The sequence below is a fragment of the Parambassis ranga genome, unplaced genomic scaffold (assembly GCF_900634625.1).
Source record: "Parambassis ranga unplaced genomic scaffold, fParRan2.1 scaffold_37_arrow_ctg1, whole genome shotgun sequence".
Taxonomy (NCBI): Eukaryota; Metazoa; Chordata; class Actinopteri; family Ambassidae; genus Parambassis; species Parambassis ranga.
Window position 1 is genome coordinate 807,618 of NW_021144804.1, and position 19,490 is coordinate 827,107.

The window sequence follows — 19,490 nt, forward strand, 5'->3', positions numbered from 1 at the left end:
TCTACAATGTAGAAAGTCATAAAAACAAAGACAAACCACTGAGTGACTTTTGACTGGTACATTTAAAATGTCATCATATGTCCTAACCAGCAGGGGGAGCACTAATCATAAACTCTGTGTCTCACATGTTATTGTCATGTGTTTTTATGGACGATGATGCTGACTGTTGTTTTCTTGCTTCTCTCTGTAAACAGCTTGTAAACAGCAGCTTCCCTGAGGGGAAACTCAGCTAATAAATGATGCTGTAACCTCTGGGACTTGATCTGCTGGGTGGAAGTCCACTACATTATCCATCCATCCTCATCCATCCAGCTACACCCTCCCTCCTAAAATGCAGGCTGGAGGATGCGGGCATCGATCCCGCTACCTCTCGCATGCTAAGCGAGCGCTCTACCATTTGAGCTAATCCCCCTTGTATAAAGGGTCAATCGCAAGCCAATCAGGACTCACTGCACTACATGAAGTGTACTAGTGACGAATTGGAAGCATCAGACTTTTAATCTGAGGGTCCAGGGTTCGAGTCCCTGTTCAACACTTTGTACTCCCTCTTGCTTGTACTCCCCTTCCCTCTCTGTTAATGTGCTTGGACAGAGCTCTGTGAACAGCCAGCCTCAACCTCTCTGATAATCATCAGAATTAAAAGAAATACATCAGTCTGTGTGGAATGAATGTTTGCATTCCGCACAGACTGATGTATTTCTTTTAATAAAAGAAAAGAAATACATCAGCACCTAAGAAAAAAAGTTAGGCGCACCAGTGCAACAAGTTAGTCTAGAGCCCTGTGTGTGTTAACATGTTAGCACAGTGGGAGCTGTACTTGTTGGTCTGTTTGGCTGCACTGTGTGAAAGATGTGATTATGGTGCGATTGTCTTTGCAGTGTGATAGAAGCATCTGTTGGAGCCTGGTGCTGCTGTGTTTTATCATCATGACAACAGTGGCAGTTCATTGAAGTATTTTACTGTAGAGTTCCTATGATCCTGGACTTCTGTCAATCACACTGTGGTGCCCTCCATTTTCTCTTGTCGTTCCATGTCAGCCATTTTCAACACAGTTGCAGAGAATGGATGCTGCACCCTCCTGCTCCCATTCTCCAACTGCAGGTGTATGTATTTTGCATCTTCCACTCAATTACAGTCATGAAATTCTCCTCAGTTTAATACATCTTTTAAATTTCCTTTATATTGAGTCATAATACAGTATTGAGTTACATGTATCACAAAGAATAAGTGCACTGGAAAACAGACCTAAAACAACGAGAAAGATGTGAACTTTTTTTCATACATATTATTCATTCATTTATACATTGTTCTGTTAGTGGTCCTCTCAACTTAGGTTTAATGTTGTGTTTTGAATCAAGCTGTTAACTTGCCTACAGTAGTAGTAATGAGAGTTCCTCCTCACATTTTTTCCAAAAGCTGCATGAGGAATTACACACACCACCACAGACTGTGACAGGTCCTGGTAAACAGATTTGTTCTGTGAGAGCGACTCACAGCCAGGGCGATTACAGGTACAGTCCGTTTTCCCGAAATCATCATTGTGCCTGTAATGCTCTGTTGTTCCTGGCCTACCACAGTGAAGGTTTGTGCTTCAACAGCGCGATGACTCTGTCTATGTTGAAGTCAAAACAAACCTTCTGACATAAGGTAAGTTTCGGAGCGATCACCTCACCGTAGAGGAGTTGCCCCAGCAGGTTCAGACGGACACAAATCAGTACAACGTCCACATGGCTGGGATCAGTGTAGGAAACCTGGAGGGAGACCCCCACAGCACTCGAAGGGAAGCTTGGTATTTGCCTCTTGCCTCGGGTCTTCAGTGTCTGTCGGTAGATGTCAGCCATGCTTTGCTCGTCGTGTCCCCCCAGTTCGTCGCGGTATTTCGAGACAGATCGGGACGTTATGGAGTGTTCGATCCACACTCCAGAAGTGCAGCAGGCTTGCCCCAACCAGGAGGAATGGCGGTAATGCTTACTTTCGCTCACTTAACTGACTTGATCAAACACTTGGACAAGCTGTTTGAAGGCCGTGGTCCTCATGCTGGGAGTTTGTGCCTGTTTCTTTTGAAAGCGTCGACTCTACCCAAAAAAGCTTCAAGTACAGCATCACCGGAACAAACTCCTGAACGACCACACTGACATCTGTGAGCAGACATCACAAATGACTATACATGTCAAAAAACCACAGAGCAGCACTCATAAAGGACTACAAAAAATGTAACTAATAAAAAGACAGAGCAGAAAAGCAATATAAGACCAATGCATTATTATTATTCATTTACACATAGCTTTTTGGCACCACTGCGCACTTTGTGCGTTTTCTGCTGTTGGGCACTCAAAGCGCTTACATTGAGATGCATTATTCATTCACACCACATTCATACAGTGGCAGTGGTGAGCTACCAGTGGTCTCCCCTGGGGGAGACTGACAGAGATGTGGCTGGCAAGGTGCGCCTATGGCCTCTCCGACCACTGCCGATTCATACGCATCCATATACCAGTGAGTGCACTGGAGGCAATGCGGGTAAGGACACACAGGTAGAAGCTGGGGTCAAACCACCGACCTTCAGGTTATTGGACAACCCTGCTCTACCACTGAGCCACTGCTGCCCCCAAATTGTGTGGTAGAGGCTTGCTTGACTGGAACATATGTTCATGTATGTGGCGGTGAGTGTTTGGCCCCTTGTGGCACTCCACAACATAGAATGTTGGAGTGGATCTGCCACACTTGTGACCGGCACCTCTACCGAGGAAATATGCCGTCTCTCACAGTGGCAAATCATTTAGACGTAGCCTCCCGAACTGTGCGATTTAAATGTACTTGAAAGGCAATTGATTGCAAAAGTCTTGCCTTTCGCAAAAATAGTCAGATTTCTGATCCAGTACCGGCTCAGTCTCTCAGTCTACCACCTCTCCTGTAAGACTCAGCTCTAAGCCCTGTTCAGAATCCCCAGCTCAGTATGGAAATACGACAGTGGAACCAGCAGAGCCAGTGGCTGGCCCAGCCACCACACAAACACCTGGCCGCCGATATCCTGAGCAGTTGCGGGTTGCACCTAAAAGCCTGAACCTTTAAGGAACAAGAAACTGTATTATTGGTGTTTGTGGTTGGACATTGTGGTTGTGAGCAGCTAAAAACAATTATTTTCAGAGAGGATTTTCTTTTAAATTAATACAAGGTAAACTTTGTTTATAGTAGGTAATAGTAGTAGTAGTTTAATAGTAGGTATGGACATTTCAGTATTTTGAGTCTTTCTGGTTTTATGGTTACTAGGGGTTAAAGTTTTAAGGGAAGGAGTGTAGTGTATTGAGAATAGGTTAGAAGAGCATACTCCCCCTTGTGGTCATTAAAAGGAAATGTTGGTCTGTTCCTGTGGGTTTTGTTTTGCTCTCGTCTCTAAGTAAAGTACCCAGTCAGCTGCAGTCTGGTCTCCGTCTTTATTTATTGAACCCACCTCAATGTATTACTATACTGTATACTCATAAGAAACTTAATAGCTTTGTCTTAGACATTCTTTCATTTTAATAAAGCAAGTTCACATTCAAAATACTTAGAATTAAAGAAATACATACTGAACATATGCAATATAGGCCTAGAGATGACAAGTGTTCTCCTGTTGACTGCTCTGCCACAAGAAAGAACAAGAAATGCTCCTTTACCTGAGGAACGTCTTCTTGTGACACTGTCCGGACCGAGAGCTGCTCCTTATGACTCAGATCTGTTATGTGAGGTGTAGGTTTTCAACAGGACCCAGGCGCAGACAAAAAATAAAGTTCAACAAAAGGGAGCTTTATTTAAAGCTAAACTACAACAATGACCAGAGGAGCGGGAGAACAAAAGGAGGGCTACTGAAAAACAGTGCCAGTCAAAAATGCAAAAGACAAATGTACCAATAAACATGATGATGAAGAAAGGATGAAGAAACACGGAGGAAAAAGGAGGACGACGAGACGGTGGAAGGCAGGTAACCACAAGGGGAGATGAGCAGGGATTCACATGGGAAGAACTGACAAAGACAAAGGGGAAGCACAGGGCTTAAATAGAGGAGAGACGACACAGATGAACACAATTAGGGAGGAGCTGGTAGTCAGGAGGAGGTAAAAACAGGGAGACATACAGGGAAGACAGGACTACAGAATAAGACAAGGGGGACACAGCAACACTGAGGACAACAGGGAGGAAAGAGGGATCAGAGGAGGAGGAAGACTAATAACAGAAAAATCATAACAAATGATGAGGGAACAGAATAAACATGACGATCCACAACAAGATCAGGGGTGCAGTCTAAAATGATGGAGACATATTTGCATATTTTGATCTCTGTCATCATGTGTTCTATTATTTTAGAACTGATGGACTCTATCAGTTCATTCTGGATTGTTTTGCCAGGATCATGTACATGGCTGCCAGCTCCATCTTCCACTACTGGAGCAACAGAAGGTCCGCTTGATGCATTCATCAGTGCTGGGTGGTGCTGCTGAGGTGGAGCAGATCAGAAAATGTTATCTGAATTTACAGCATAAATTTAAAACTTTCAGAAACTGTGTGGTTGTGATAACAGAGCAACAGGCAAGTTATTGACTCTGCTGTGCAGGTGAGATCTGATCATATGTGGCAGGTCTGGTTTAGGAGCAGCAGACATCAGTAAAATGTCAGGTAGACCAGGTGGGAGTCATTTAGTGCCGATCTCAAAGGGTCTGTAATTTAATGTTTACACAGGTTTGCAGTGCATGGCAACGAGACGTAAAAACGTAATGACTGCTCTGCTGCTCCAATAAAACATCACAGTTTATAACAGACAGTCTGCTCACACGGCACAAACTAATTCATGGTTTACAAATGTTCGCATTTCTGGAGAGTTGCTTTTATCCAGCTGCCGGTAAAAAGGGCCAGGACGCAGCCTCCCCGTGCAGCAGGGAGCAACGAGCATCCCTCTTCCTCTCCATCATGTCGCTTTAACTTCTCTAATGGCTCCAGCATCGCTCCCTGCTGCCCGCTCCTGCCCGCACCGGGCAGCAGGGAGCGATGCTAGAGCCATTAGAGAAGTTTGATGGCTTTGCGAGGGATGCTCCGCTCCTCTCCCCTGTGCTCCTGAAGCCCCCCAGTACTCCGGCACATTCCCCAGAGAGGGACGCTCATTGCTACATGGGGAGGCTGTTCTCTGGCCGGGCAGCACGCTCCCATGCAGCCCGTCCATGAATTCTAATAGGGCTACTATACTACAACTGTGAAGTATACAAGGTTATTTACGCAATGACATGATACAGACCACATATGTATTTGATTATATAAGCTTACACTTAGAGAAAAACACATCTATAACTCTTACAAAGAGTTAGGGAGGAACCCTTTGATGAGGTGAAGGCCGAAGCACTAGGAGCCACGGACATAAGGTAAATCATCCAACATAGGAGTGACACAGAGTGTTTCACAGAAATATGTTAGACCAATTATTATAATTAGTAGGTGGAGATAAAAGGGCAACATGTCCCAATATGGGAATACCAACGAGGGTCTTGACAAACTGTTTATCTGTTATGCAAATGTACCTCAACTTTCAATAAAACGAGCCTGTGTCCAGGGAAGGGGCAGAACACTTATGGAGGGGAGTGAAGCAGACTGAAAGGCCTGTGTTCACTGAGTGTTCTCCCTTTTGCAAAAGGTGAAACTACAAAACCCAGGGTATTGTCTTTCACTCAATGTTTTGATCACAGAAGACGGACTGTGACAATCCGGGGTGACCAGGGAAGGTCACGACACAACCAATAATAACAATATTTGGTGCGCACGTTATACATAATTCGTGGCCACAATTTATTTCTTTTTTACCATGTCACAGAGGGGCTCCGTAGTTTTGGAGAACTTGTACAGACACTCTCTGATAGCAGTCTGTATGCAGAAGCATGTTTAATCTTGTGGTGAATTGTGTCGAAGTGCTGAACCGGTGTTGTGCACCTTCCGAGGCCCTCTGCGTAGCTGTGACCAACAACCAAGCCCTGCAGCACCGCGTGACGCACCACGATGCAGACAGAGAGGGAGTGATCATGTTCTGCTCAGAGAATCATGATTTACACAATGAGTTAAAAACAAAAACAAGAATTGCCTGTTGATTTTGTGTGATTTACTCTGTTTGGCTGGCGGGCCAAAAATAACACATTTTAAGACAGAAGCCGCAGGCCATAGAAAATCCGACCGCGGGCCGTAGTTTGGACACCCCTGCTATACTGTATAATACACAGTGTACTTTATCTGATATACAAATTATATTAGTGACAATGTCAATTTCGACAGTGAAATGCTAATTAGCAGAACGCAAAGACTCAGTAAGCTGCAGTATAATACAGCATGTGGGAATGTTATGCTCTGACGTTAATGATGTGCACTTTAACACTGATGTGCACACTTTAGACAATATGAACTGTAACACAACAAACAGCTACAGGCTCACAGCTAAGTAGAGCATTCTGATGGACTATTACAAGCTGGGAAAACAATCATGTAAATTAACTTTATAAGACCCGCTGAATACGTTTACACGTTTGCCTGAGGAAGGAGTGATGGGGAGTGTCACGACTATTTCCATAACAACTAGACCCCTCCATAACATTAGCTGGCGTTAAAACTAGCAGATAGCGCTGGCTATTTATTGATTAGCAAACCATGATATGCTAATTGTTCATAACGTTATCAATCATCGTTCTGCAACAGCAAAATAATATAATTTTTATAATCTTTACTGCAACGTTACCTCTGTCTTCTCTGCTATTTTCCTCCTCTGCACCAGACAGCTCGGGACGTTTTGACATGTTGTGGCTTGTTGACCAATCAAAACACCGTGTAGCAGGTAAAGTCCATTATTCAGAGGAGGAGGGGGGTCTTCAGAAAGTAGGCTGTTATTATTATTGTTGTTATTACTACTACTTAGTAGGCTTTGCTATGCAGTTAAATTAATGTGGCCTTGTTCTTTTCTGAAGACATGATACCAACTAGTTTTAAGATTAGTGGAAGTTGCACTTTTTGTCTTGCTCCATTTCTGGCGCCCCCTGGATGTACGGCGCCCTTAGCATTGTCCTATACTGCCTACGCCACGAGCGGCCCTGCCTGTCGGGAAGCTCGCCAGTGCTGCGTTCAAGGCACACTCGGAAAATGTACGTAATGAAGAAAATAAAGAAAAACAGAAATACATCATAAGTACAAATAACCTGGGTTACAGTGGCAAGACAAAAAATCCCTTTTAACAAGAAGAAACTTTGAGCAGGACCCGGCTCATAAGGGAGAACCTTCCTGCTGATAGCGGGTGAAGGAGGAAAAGAGGGGATTGTTATAATACATGCTGACAAACTATGTGTAGTGTTTCTATGTGTGTAGCTGACATGTTGCTCAGCTTCCATTGGACACATATACTAGATGGAAGCTGCAGCAGGATTGGCTGATGACTGATCACAGGTGTGAACAATCAGCCGGTGACGAGTGGAGCAGGAGCAGCTGCCCATGCTGCAGAGACACAAACAGCAGCAGCACTCTGTGACCCATGTCCACTCTGTGTGTCCTCCAGACAGTCCTCCTCATGTCTCTGCTCATGTCTTTATCAGGACAGCAGTCAGGTCCAGCCCTCTGGGGGATTTCTGCTCTCACTGTTTAACTCTGATTTCCTGATAGCAGCACTCACACAGCTCAATGCTGAAGAATCAGATCCTTTCATGAATATGTACTGCAGCTAATACAGCAGTAAACATTCACCCCTTCACTCACACACAAAGAAGGAGAAAAAGACCAACAACAACAACCAGGAAGTACCCAGACCATGACCCTCAGTCCATGTTAGACACACAAATGTTGTCTTGCTGCCTCATATATCCATCCACTGAGAGTTACCATGGTAACCAGGTCATCAGTGTTATTCAGCTCACCTGTCAGTGATCAAAAGGTTATGATGAGCCACTGGCGGCTTGAACAGTGTAGTTATATTGGTTTAAATTAGCCCAATTCATTGTTAATGGGAGCGGCCATCTTAGATGATGTAATCAGAGAAGCCAGTTCACATGCCGGTTCAAACTTGGCTGTTTTCCCTGTATTTCCTATGGGAAGAATTCAGTTTAGTTTTGGGGGCGGTTCTCACACACCGTCTGTCCAATCACTACCAAAACAAAGCCTAGTCATAGCACACTATTCCAGACCGAGCCGGTCGATTTGATGTACATGTGTGGATTGACTCAAAACTGCGAGACGAGTCACGCATCAAAGGGTATATTAGGGTTAGGGTATAAGTAAATACCCTATTGTGCAGGTTGTGTAGTGTTGACATACTTACAGTTTAAAATGGCCAACTGTGCCGGGTCTGAGAGAATACGTCAACTTCTCCGCCGAATGAATAACTTTTTTTTACCAGGTATATATAGGTATATACTTGTGAATGAACTTATAACTTTTAGCGCCTGTTTATAAATAAATTATTTGTTCCCACAGGCTATAACCCTATACTTATGTGCTCAGCAGGGCGGAGCTAGACGGCATCACATTTAGTACAAAAGACCCAAATAGCAGTGATCATTATCCAATATAAATACATAGATGAACATTACATCAAGTAATTATTCTTTTACCATTTATATATATGATAAATTGTTGACAATCCCAGTGTCACAAGACCATCTAGGACCAAAGCCTGAGGCTGACGGAGCGGGTCTCCGGTTTGAGGAGGAGCTGAGGCCTGAAGTGGAGGGCATGGAGTCCTGGGGCAGGTCCAACTTTGGTCGTTTGGTAGCAGGCTCCTCAGGGGAGATGCTTCCAAAGCTTCCAAAGTCAAAGTGGACCAGAGGAGTGGCAGGAGCGACCTCATGAACACCAGAGACCGAAATGATGGAGACATCATCGTCAATCTCACGTCTCCCAGACGTCCTCCAAGAGGACCTGCTGGAAGGGAGACAGAGGTTGCATGTCATCCCTATCATCTTCATCCTCTGAGAGTTCAGAGTCATCGGTCATGCTACCATAGCCAGAATCCTCACTGTCCCAGTCCTCCACGTCGACCTCCTCCCCCTGCTCACCAAACTCCCTGTGACCAAAGAGTGGAGGAAAGTCTTCATCATCCCACCAGGCCACCAAGAATTCCTGCAAGCCGAACGGCTCCCCCTCATCCTCGTCTTCTTCATCAGAATAGTCGTCCTCAAGAGGCGGGATGAGCTCAGAGAGGTCTCCTGAGGGACGCTGGCGGATTCAAATGCAGAAGCATCATTTCAGTGTAATTGTCTACAATGAGTAATGTTACTTTAGACAGAAAGTGTTTGAAGCCTTTGACTTTGTCCATAAACAAATAAAAACCATCTGCAGCCACACAGTCCACAACCAATAGAAGACAGAGGAGATGGGGCTGTTTACACTCCTAGCTGCTAAAGTACATGCATGGATCCATCTGATGACTGACTGCAGGTGAACAGGCAGTGAGCAGCTGCTTCATGAGTCTCCATCAGAGGGTGAATGAGGCTGGGGCCACACTAACAGGACAGTCACAGTCTTTGATTGGAATCATGGCAGAAGAGCATTTACACAGCCTTCTGTTAAACTACATTTAAGACACAAGGTCAGCTACACAACACATTGCTGCAGCTGCAGTCTGACCTCTGTGTGGTACTGTTGTGTTATGTACTGCACTTTGACCGACTGTCCTGAAGAAACATTTCCATCAGAAACTATTGTGTCCTTCTGTCCTCAGTCCTACAGACAAAGACATCTTTGACATGATGAGCAGCATTGTGTCCATGTAGAGTGTGTCTGTGCAGACACCATTCAAATGCACATCAGCTGCTGCTGCTAACGTTCCAGTGTGAACGGCTAATCAGCTGGACAAAGGAGACAAATGTGAAACAGCTGCAGCTTCTTATCATGTCCATCTGTGTCAAATGTCTCATTGGATACTGACCAGGCTCGATGCAGGTCCTGCATCTGAAGTGAAGGCTGACCATGTCAACAATAACATGTATCATGTATATATCATGTCTGCTCTACTAACACAAGCACACAACAACTGTTTTCACTAGAAACATGTTGTATGTTACACACAACTGCTAACAACAGTGTGTACAAGACAAATGATGCTGTCACTATGATGAACACAACAACCCGACACATGTATCACACACAGTTACCACTTCTGTAGCATTTAGCCTGCTTAGTGCATCAAGCAGGAATACACAATCACTTCTTTAAGGCTGTTCCATACTCCGCGAGACAAAGAGCGGAGAACGCGCTCCACGGGTGGTAAGTGATAAAAAAAAAGGTCTTTTCCGCACTGAGGTACCATACTCCGCGAGACGTGTGTGTGCAGAACTCCTCATACGGCCCGCCCACTAAACTATAAGGAAAGACTTTACTGAGAGAGGGTGCCTGCAACAGCGTGAGATGTCCGGCGATGAGTTGTGAAAATGCGACATTAAAAGTAACAATAGCAAAGATTCAGTGTTTGTGCCTTTATGACCACATTTGCACATCTACTGTGTTCCAATGTGCCTGCGATACTTCAAACTGTCCGGTGATGAGCTGTGAAGATGCGACATTAAAAGTAACAATAGCAAAGATATACAGACATTGTTAACGAGCCTATTATGCCCGGGTATGTTGGAGTATATAGAATGGTAATAACAGTCACCATCTGGTATGTGTGAATGGCTGTCTGGAGTTATTGGTGACAAATCACTGACTTGCCTTTCTTTCTTTCTTTTATTGCTCATCATGCAAAACCGGTATGGTCTTATCTAAATCTGTTGAATCAGTGCTGTTTATACACCTACCTATATACCTGGAGAGTGTCTTGCGCTTCTCCACTTTCATCACGCCCACAATAAATTCCGACCAATCACAGCATGGTTGCCACACAGCCTTGAAAGACAAAGTTCAGCCCGGACCCTGTGCACAAGAGTGCGGATCAGCGGGCGGTCAGAGACAAAAAATGACGTCATTTTGTAGGCGTAATGTCTGCAGGGGGGAAAAATGTCTTTGTCTCGCGGAGTATGGATCCAGCTTTACTCACAAAGCTGACTTTCCTCCTGGATCCTGCCTGTTAGACTCAAACCACGTTCACACAAAGACGGCGATAAACAGACAAACTGAGGAACTCTCTGAACGTCTGTGTTTTTCTATTTTAGATAACACACTGATTTTTCTTTGTGTTCATAATTTATGTTGTCAGTTGTTGAACAAAATCCAACATGTCTGCCCAGCCTGGGTAAGCACTCACCTGACAGTCCAAATTTTACACAACACAACAGCAGCACAACAAACCAGCAGACTGTGTGACTTCAGACAGTTCATGTCATCTTCAGCAGTGACCAATGACGCACTGAGCTGCTTCGGGTCCACCCTGTGACTCAGCTGCAGCTAAATCCTCACACTTACACTGATTGTTTCACTTCTGGTTGGTGATTCTTAGAAAATGCCCACAAATCAGTTTGAACTCAACATCAGTGCAGTTACACAGGACAAAGTCCTGACATGACCTGACTAAATATACAACGATACACAACTATTATTCATGTAAACAATGTGCCATTTTCTGTGCCAACATGGTGCCAGCATGGCCTCCATGTTGGTGGGAGGGGGTTGATACAAACAGAGGGCGGAGCTTCAAAGTGAAATATAAACTTCCTCTCAGTGAATCTAACAGTACGAGTCAGTGTGTGTCTGACTGCTACAGACAACTCTCCAGCAGGACGTGTGGATCCACTGCAGCAGGACTACAGTAAGTTTCAGCAGCTCTGCATTATTCTGGTCTTTTCCTCTAGAACTGCATGTAAAGTTAGAAATGTGAGTCCCTGGTTAGTGTAACTAGTTTATTCCTTTCTAGTGTTTTTGTACGCAGCCTGGATACCCTCCCTGTGAACCTGGAAGTTTGACGGTGCTAGCGGGAGTCGCTAGCTGCATTTGCGTTCAGAGCTTAGCCAGACTCCAGCGAATCTGTGTGAACAGGGTCTAAAATAACATGACACAGCTACCAGAGGTTTGCTAGTGTTTCCATGCAATGTTGGTTAGATTATAGAGGCAGTAGAAAGTTTGTCTGAAAGGTGAAGCAGTGCTGAGAGCTACAGAGTCCACCTGCAGTAAGGACACAGAGGACAGCTCCATCATCAGACAGTGTACTTTATTCAGAAAGCTGCACTGTTCACTGTTTAATGTCCAAAAGTGCAGGAAGTGTCCCTCACTGTTTTGTGTTATTATTTCAAGTTTCAATGTGTAACTGGGCACAGTGTTATCATGTGAAATCCAAACCCAGATGTAGACCTCATCCTGACCCTGGTCCCTGTGGACCTGTGACTGTTGCCTCTGTGCTTTCTAATTTACTGAACACTGAGTTTTATTCCACTGTTTGATCACAATCATGTGCACAACTTCAGTTTCATGTTGTTTTCACTCTGAGCTGTTACGATGTAAATTGTTACACACTCGGCTTCAGGATCTTCCTGGTGTGTCCTCATAGATAATGGACTTCTCACTAGAAGAATTAGAGTCTCCTGAGAGGTTATGCAGCTCATCCAACGTCTCATGGTGAGTTATTTCAACCTCAAACTTCAGTAAAATGTCTAAAATGATTGTTTTTGTCATCACACTAACGTGCATGTGTGTGTTATAGGACAGCTGTTGTGACCCTGCTGTATCCAGGGAGGACCTCCGCAGGCAACTTGTAGAGATTGAATGTAAAGTTGTGGACATATTAACAAGACGTGCTCTTAAACTCGAGGCCATGGAAAAGGAAATGGCTCTTCTTACACAGCAGTTACACGAGAACGAAGAATAACTGAGAGAACTGAACGAGGCCCTCCAACGACGGCTGTCAGAGAAGAAGATAACTATTGACAGGACAAATCATTTCACACGTGATGTGTCACACATACAACTAAACACTGTGTTTTTTCTTACTCGGATTGATGCTGAGCAGCTGTTAGTGGAGGATCCTGGGGAAGAAATCAAATGTCCCCGTAATGGCTGACGACCAACACAGAAGCACAGGGTGGCTGTGTGAGAGGAAGCAGCCATTGTTACAGCAGTGTGTCATTTCTTTCATGTCTGCATGCTATTTGTTTATTTTTGCTGTGTATTTAAAGAAAATACTGTTTTCCAAAATTCATTCTTATTTGATTCACATTCTTAGCAATTCATTGATTCATATGAACAAGCTCTCAGTCAAACCTCAATCACATGACAACCGTTCTGCTAAGCTGTTCTTTTGTGTTACTGACATGCAGACACATGAGTCTCTTCTCATTCCACACTTTAGTATTTAATACCATTTAGTACTTACATTAAATATAACAAGTCACTACATCACCGTGTTCTTTAATCGTGGTAAAACATCATGAAAACATCTGAGCAGCAGCATCATAAATCACACATTCTACATGTAAACATCAACAAATGAAAACAGTCCCTTTGAATTAGGACTCCTGGAGACAAAGAAGCTGAGCATCAGGTTTGCAGTCATTTCAGGAGGAGGAGGAAGATTTGTTGATACTATTCATGATTCCATGGTTTTGCTTTTTTGCCCAAACACCAGTTTCCTTAATGTGTAACAAGCTGATAATGTTCAGAGAGGTGGGCGTGTACGTGCGCCTAGCATGATAATAGACTGAACCACAGGTCTGGCAGACAGTACTGTTTGACCTGTGTGGATTCTCAGTTAGTGGAGAGGCTTTTCCACTTTTCCCCAATCACTACACCCACTCCAAAATTCTGACCAATCACACAACAGTATTTAAATATGACCCCAGAAAAAAAGTTGTGCTCAGAGGAGGAGAACAAGCTGTGAGACCTCCCAAACACACTGTTGTTTTGTTTGGACTTTTTTGGTAACAGAAATAAACAGGACATATGAGAAGATTTTGTAAAACACTGATGGGAGTAATAACAACATTACACCCAGCAGACACTTTATTATGTACACCTGTTCAACACAATGTATTAATAACGGGTGGTCCAAGAAGTAAGAAGCAGCAGCAGTGTCTCCAGTGGAGCTCACAGCAGGATCCTCCTCCTATTATTCAGAGACCTGTTTGAAAATCTCAGCAGTCAAAGACACTTATTGAACAAAAGTCCACATCTGCCTTCTACATGGGTCTAGCTGATGTTACAAGTACACACTACACACACTGTGCTGACGTCATTTCATCACAAAGTGTCTGTGAAATTATGTTGTCAGATGTGAAAAGAGGTAAGGAAATGCTCAATATCATTTTCATCAGTCAATTTTTGCACTTCTGGTTCTGTTTAGCTTGTGGGCCAAAAATAACACATTGTAAAACAGAAGCTATGGACCTTATAAAATCTGACATCCAAACAGGACTACACAGTCCATCAAATGATACCATCATATGTAGCACTGAGGTCTGAATGATTTCAGCTGAGCTGTGCAGGTCCTCTAAAGCCATCATTTACCAGTAGTCCAAATTGTTATGTATTTTGGTCCCTACGGGTAACCATAGTTACGTTGTACGTAAGCATGTAATGTTGAGTATGCCCCTGTATGAGGATGAGTTGAGCTCTGCCAAGTTGCTAGACAGAGGCTAATAAATTGTGTCGTTTCTAAGAACTATTTCCTCATTTCCCTCACCTGAAATAATGATGAAAGATATAACAAATTGTTGTTGTTCTGTACATTCTTTTGAAATATGAGAACTGAGGTCAATAAAGCTCACATCTACAAAACCAACAGTCACAAAGACAACTGTAGACAGGCAAACTCAGAGTCAGAGTCTTTATTGCAGATCAAAAATGATACGAGAAGACCTGAGTCAGCAACCGGTTGCAAAAACAAGGCATAATCCCTTCCTTCTAAAGCCATCAAGCCCCTCCTTGACTGCTACTCATCTTTTAATCTTCTGCCACTGTCCATCCATGGCACCTGGCCGTGTGTGTGCCTACTTGTGCCGGGTTAGCCCCCTGTCTCGCCAGGGTCAGCTGTTTTACACCACTGCTACAGCTGGGCAGCCCCTCTTTTTCTTACCAGGGCCCACCTACTTGCTGCCCTGCCACCACATAGCAGCACATTGTCACACTTTTCTCTCTTGTTTAAACAGTCTCAAAATTCAAACCTTCGTAGAAAAATAAGTCAGGTATTATAGAATTAATTTGAATTTATTAATTGACAACTGTCTACAGACAATCAGGGCTATCAAGTGTTACATGCTATGTTAAGGAAATGATACTGCAGAAATGCAGTACAATTGATTGAACATGTCCCAGCATGCTTTACCTCCATCACAGAGACCCTGGGTTCAAATCCCAGCAGTGCCTTTGTGTTTTCGGGGCAGCAGCGCCACAGTGGTATAGCAGGGTTGTCCAATAACCGGAAGGTTGGTGGTTCAATCCCAACTCCTCCCTAAAGTCAATGTTGTGTGTCTTTGGGCAAAACACTTCACCCTAGCCTGTGGCGCACCTTGCTAGTCATTGTATGACACTGCTTGACAGCAGCCTTAAAGAATTTCCCTCTGGGATTACTAAAGTATCTAAAATAAAAAAAAACATAGTTTTATATAAATTATTTAACAATTCATTCAGGAAACCAATTCATTGAACTGGTTGCATAAAAAAATGTTTTTTCGACATACACACAAATCAACATGACAGATCTCAGCTGTCAGTTTACATTCAATAGTACACAGAAATAAAACCTACCAAAGAACATTAAACAAATAGTTCAGTTGGTCACACCTGTTTGGCAAACACTTAACTTATTTGTGTGGGTTCTCTTGTGGACAGTTAAAACACTATTTTGTCTAAAACATTTCCACCATAATTTGCAAGAAAATGGCTTCTCATCTGTGAGTTCTCATATGGAAAGTTAAGTTACTTTTTTGACTGAAACATTTGTCACATGTTTTGCAAGAAAATGGTTTCTCACCTATGTGGGTTCTCATGTGGGCAGTTAAACTACCATTTTGAGTAAAGCATTTCCCACATGTTTTGCAAGAATGTGGTTTCTCACCTGTGTGGGTTCTCATGTGGACAGTTAAACTACCATTTTGAGTAAAACATTTCCCACATGTTTTGCAAGAATGTGGTTTCTCACTTGTGTGGGTTCTCATGTGGGCAGTTAAACTACCATTTTGAGTAAAACATTTCCCACATGTTTTGCAACAATGTGGTTTCTCACCTGTGTGGGTTCTCATGTGAATAGCTAAGTCATGATTTCGACAAAAGCATTTGCCACATGTGCTGCAAGAAAATGGCTTCTCACCTTTTCTACCAGGTTTACATTTTACAGATTTTTTTCCTGGAGGAGAGTTGTGAGAGACAATCCTGTCACAGCTTAGTTCTAGTTCAATATAGTTCCTTTCATTAGCAACAGTCAATATAGAGGGCTCAGTCTCCTCTCTCGGTTCATGCTGCTCTTCCTCATGACTGCTGGAGAGAACATGCGGTTCCTTTCTAACCTGTGGGAGTTCTGGTTCCTCCCAATCCAGGCTGCTGTTCCTGTTCTGGTTACAGAGCTGCTGGTCAGCTAGAATCCGCTCTTTCTCCTTAAAATTGTGTTGTTGAGTGAGATCTAAAGGGTTAGAACAAGAAAACATGTTTAACAGTTTTGATCATTAAGCTTAATATAAACGTTGCACAGAACTGAATAGGATCCTGCATGAGTCACTGGATTCACTGCTTGTTTGCAGTTTCACTTACCTGTTCTGTGTAACTTTATCTCAGGTGTCAGCAGTGGGTCCTGATGGTTGAGCTCTTCTTTGTATTGGATGACAAACGGTGCAAAATGGTCCAGACTGGATTTTTTTTCCTGGTTACAGAGCTGCTGGTCAGACAGGATCTCTTTCTCCTTACAGTCATGTTGTTGAGGGAGAACTGGAGGAACAAATGGACACAAAGCAGAGCTCTCAAGTTTTCAAGTTCAAGCTTAGAGTGAGTTTCCCAGTACCCCTTTTGTATACTGCTATATCACCAACATTGTTATTTAATACTAATACTAATACTAACATCTCAAATACCATTGTGGTTGATAGAAAATATCTATGATGTACTTTTTTTAGGGCTGCAACGATTACTCGAGTAATATTCCAATGCAAAATGCATTGATAACTAATTTAGCATTCGACGACTCGTTAGTGACATCATTGAGAATGATTCTCTTGTGGTGCAGTGGGATGATCAGTGTTTTGGGTTCAAGAGGTCCTGGGTTCGAAACGCGAGTGAGCAGTTTGCAGGTCGGACACATAGACACACGGTTTTGGCGCCGGGTATGGAGGAGGTTGCGGTGTGAAGTAGGGCTGAGCGATATGGCAAAAATGTATCATGATAATTTATTTCCATATCAGTCGATATTGATAATTAACACGATAAGTAAAATCTATATTTATTTCACATTTAGAGGAGAACAGTTTGTAGAAACCAGATGGTTAATTGTGGTGTTAAGCTTCTCTTTATTTGTCAAAACATGACATGACCAATTCTTCAAAAAACTAAGGTGTATATCTCTTAATAAAATCTCCATAAAATCAATATTACATGCTATATCTTTGTACTAAAAAGTAGAACCATAACCCATACAAATTTATTACACTATAAGCAAAAAATGTGCGATTCGCTCTATTGACTTTGATGACATTCCAGCTGAGATAACGGTCGGGTACGCATCTATTATTGCATTCAGAGCTGCTTTTCAACCGTGTAGACGACCCAGCTAGTCAGGGGTGATACGTCTCCTGTCGAATCAACCATCTTTGATATACCATGTGAGAGCGGAAAGCTCTACAATTGGAGTTTGAGCACCTTGTGATCTTGTTCCATCGTCCGATTGGACACTGACTTTCCCATAGACACAGCCTGTAAACAAGACAGAGACATGGCGGAGTATACTAATAGAAAGCCTAAAGTGTCCTCTTTTCGGAGAAAACAAAAGTTGAACCGTAAGCGACTTTGTAAAACATGCTTTTGTCGACTTCGAATATTATAAAACACATAATAATAAAACACATAATGTTATAAAACATAAAAAAGTAGCGTGGCTGCATGTGCAAGGTCTAAGTGCTTTAGGTATAATTTAAACAAACAAAAACAAAACAGCCAAAATATCTCCACACTACAGACGTTTTGTGTCTTCCACGTTGTCTGTGCTGTTAATTTTTCTCTCACCACTCCTCCAAGTCACAGCTCCTCACAGTGACGGTGCAGCTCCACATGTAGCACTCGAGAGCCCAGCATGCAATGCGCATGTGCAGCGTCACACAACGTGTACACATTTATTGAGCATTATCGAACTTTTGTCATATTGTTATTGAAAAAAGTTATATCGCGATAATTATCGTTATCATTTTTATCGCCCAGCCCTAGACTGAAGCATTGACGCTGCAGCTGTTTCTATTGGGAAAACGATGACATTTACGCGTGATCCGAGTACTTGAATAATCGCAAAAATAATCGGCGAGTATCTGAGTACCAAAATACCGGTTTGTTTCAGCCCTAACTTTTGATTACATTATGCCATCCCCAACCCAAAAATGTGGTCCACTGGGCATTGCCCGGTATGCCAGATGGCCAGTCCATACCTGCTCTCAAGAGCCCTGACTAATGTGTTGATGGAAAGATCTAAACCCTGGAACAACCAAAGGACCTAAACCAACATTAAAGTTCTAATAAACAGAAATAATAATAAACATTCAGGTTCTGACAAAGAAAAAAAACACTTTTGATCTGGTTATGGACAATATTTTGCACAAGTTTGACATCTTAGAGACGTTTTACCTTGAGGAGCGTTGTGAGAGTATCAAAGTATATATTCTATTCTATTCTATTCTATTCTAGTATGGTCAAGATGTAAAGTGGTCATACTGCCACAAAGTCTTAAGCTGCATTCCAGGATAATGAAAATCTTGTCTGATTTTTTTCAGGTCTTTATGAACACACAAATCCAATCCACATTCCTGACTTTCAAATCAAGCACAGATGACCTGTGTTTGAGTCAACTATGAACGCTCGGCTGTGCTCGGGCATTTCTTTCTCAGCCCGCCCTTCGATAGCTCAGTTGGTAGAGCGGAGGACTGTAGTGAGACAATAAAACTGAAATCCTTAGGTCGCTGGTTCAAATCCGGCTCGAAGGAGTGACTTTTAACCCTCGAGAGTTTCATCATAATGTCACATCATTTTTTCACTGGTTTTTTGGCTAAAGGGCCGATGTGACATATATGTCACAATGATTTTTATCTGATTTGATTTTTTATCTGAAGTGCATTTGTTCAATACATGTGTTTACAACACGTTTATGTAATAAAGGATGTGTTATGTAGTCATTAGAATCCTTGACTGGTCAAATCTTACCTTTAGCAAGTCGATAGAGCCTTTTTAAAATTTGCTAGCTCTGCATCTGTAAACACAAAATCACCTACAAACAAACCAGCCTGTTTGACCCCAATGGTACAGCAAATCACTCATTAAGGAATATGACATGCAGTTTTTATTTAGTAAACAATGTTTAGCTTTTAATCTTAGTGAAACTGAGGGGAAATCGC

General features: G+C 42.8%; 2 non-coding genes across 2 annotated transcripts; one reads left to right on the top strand and one right to left on the bottom strand.

Annotated features, from left to right (window-relative positions):
• Positions 1–339: 339 nt before the first annotated feature.
• trnaa-agc (transfer RNA alanine (anticodon AGC)) lies at positions 340–412 on the bottom strand. Its single transcript has one exon. It is a non-coding gene; the product is annotated as a tRNA-Ala (tRNA).
• An 18,579-nt stretch (positions 413–18,991) lies between these two features.
• Positions 18,992–19,082, top strand: trnay-gua (transfer RNA tyrosine (anticodon GUA)). The gene is given in 2 exon segments: positions 18,992–19,028; positions 19,047–19,082. It is a non-coding gene; the product is annotated as a tRNA-Tyr (tRNA).
• Positions 19,083–19,490: the final 408 nt, after the last annotated feature.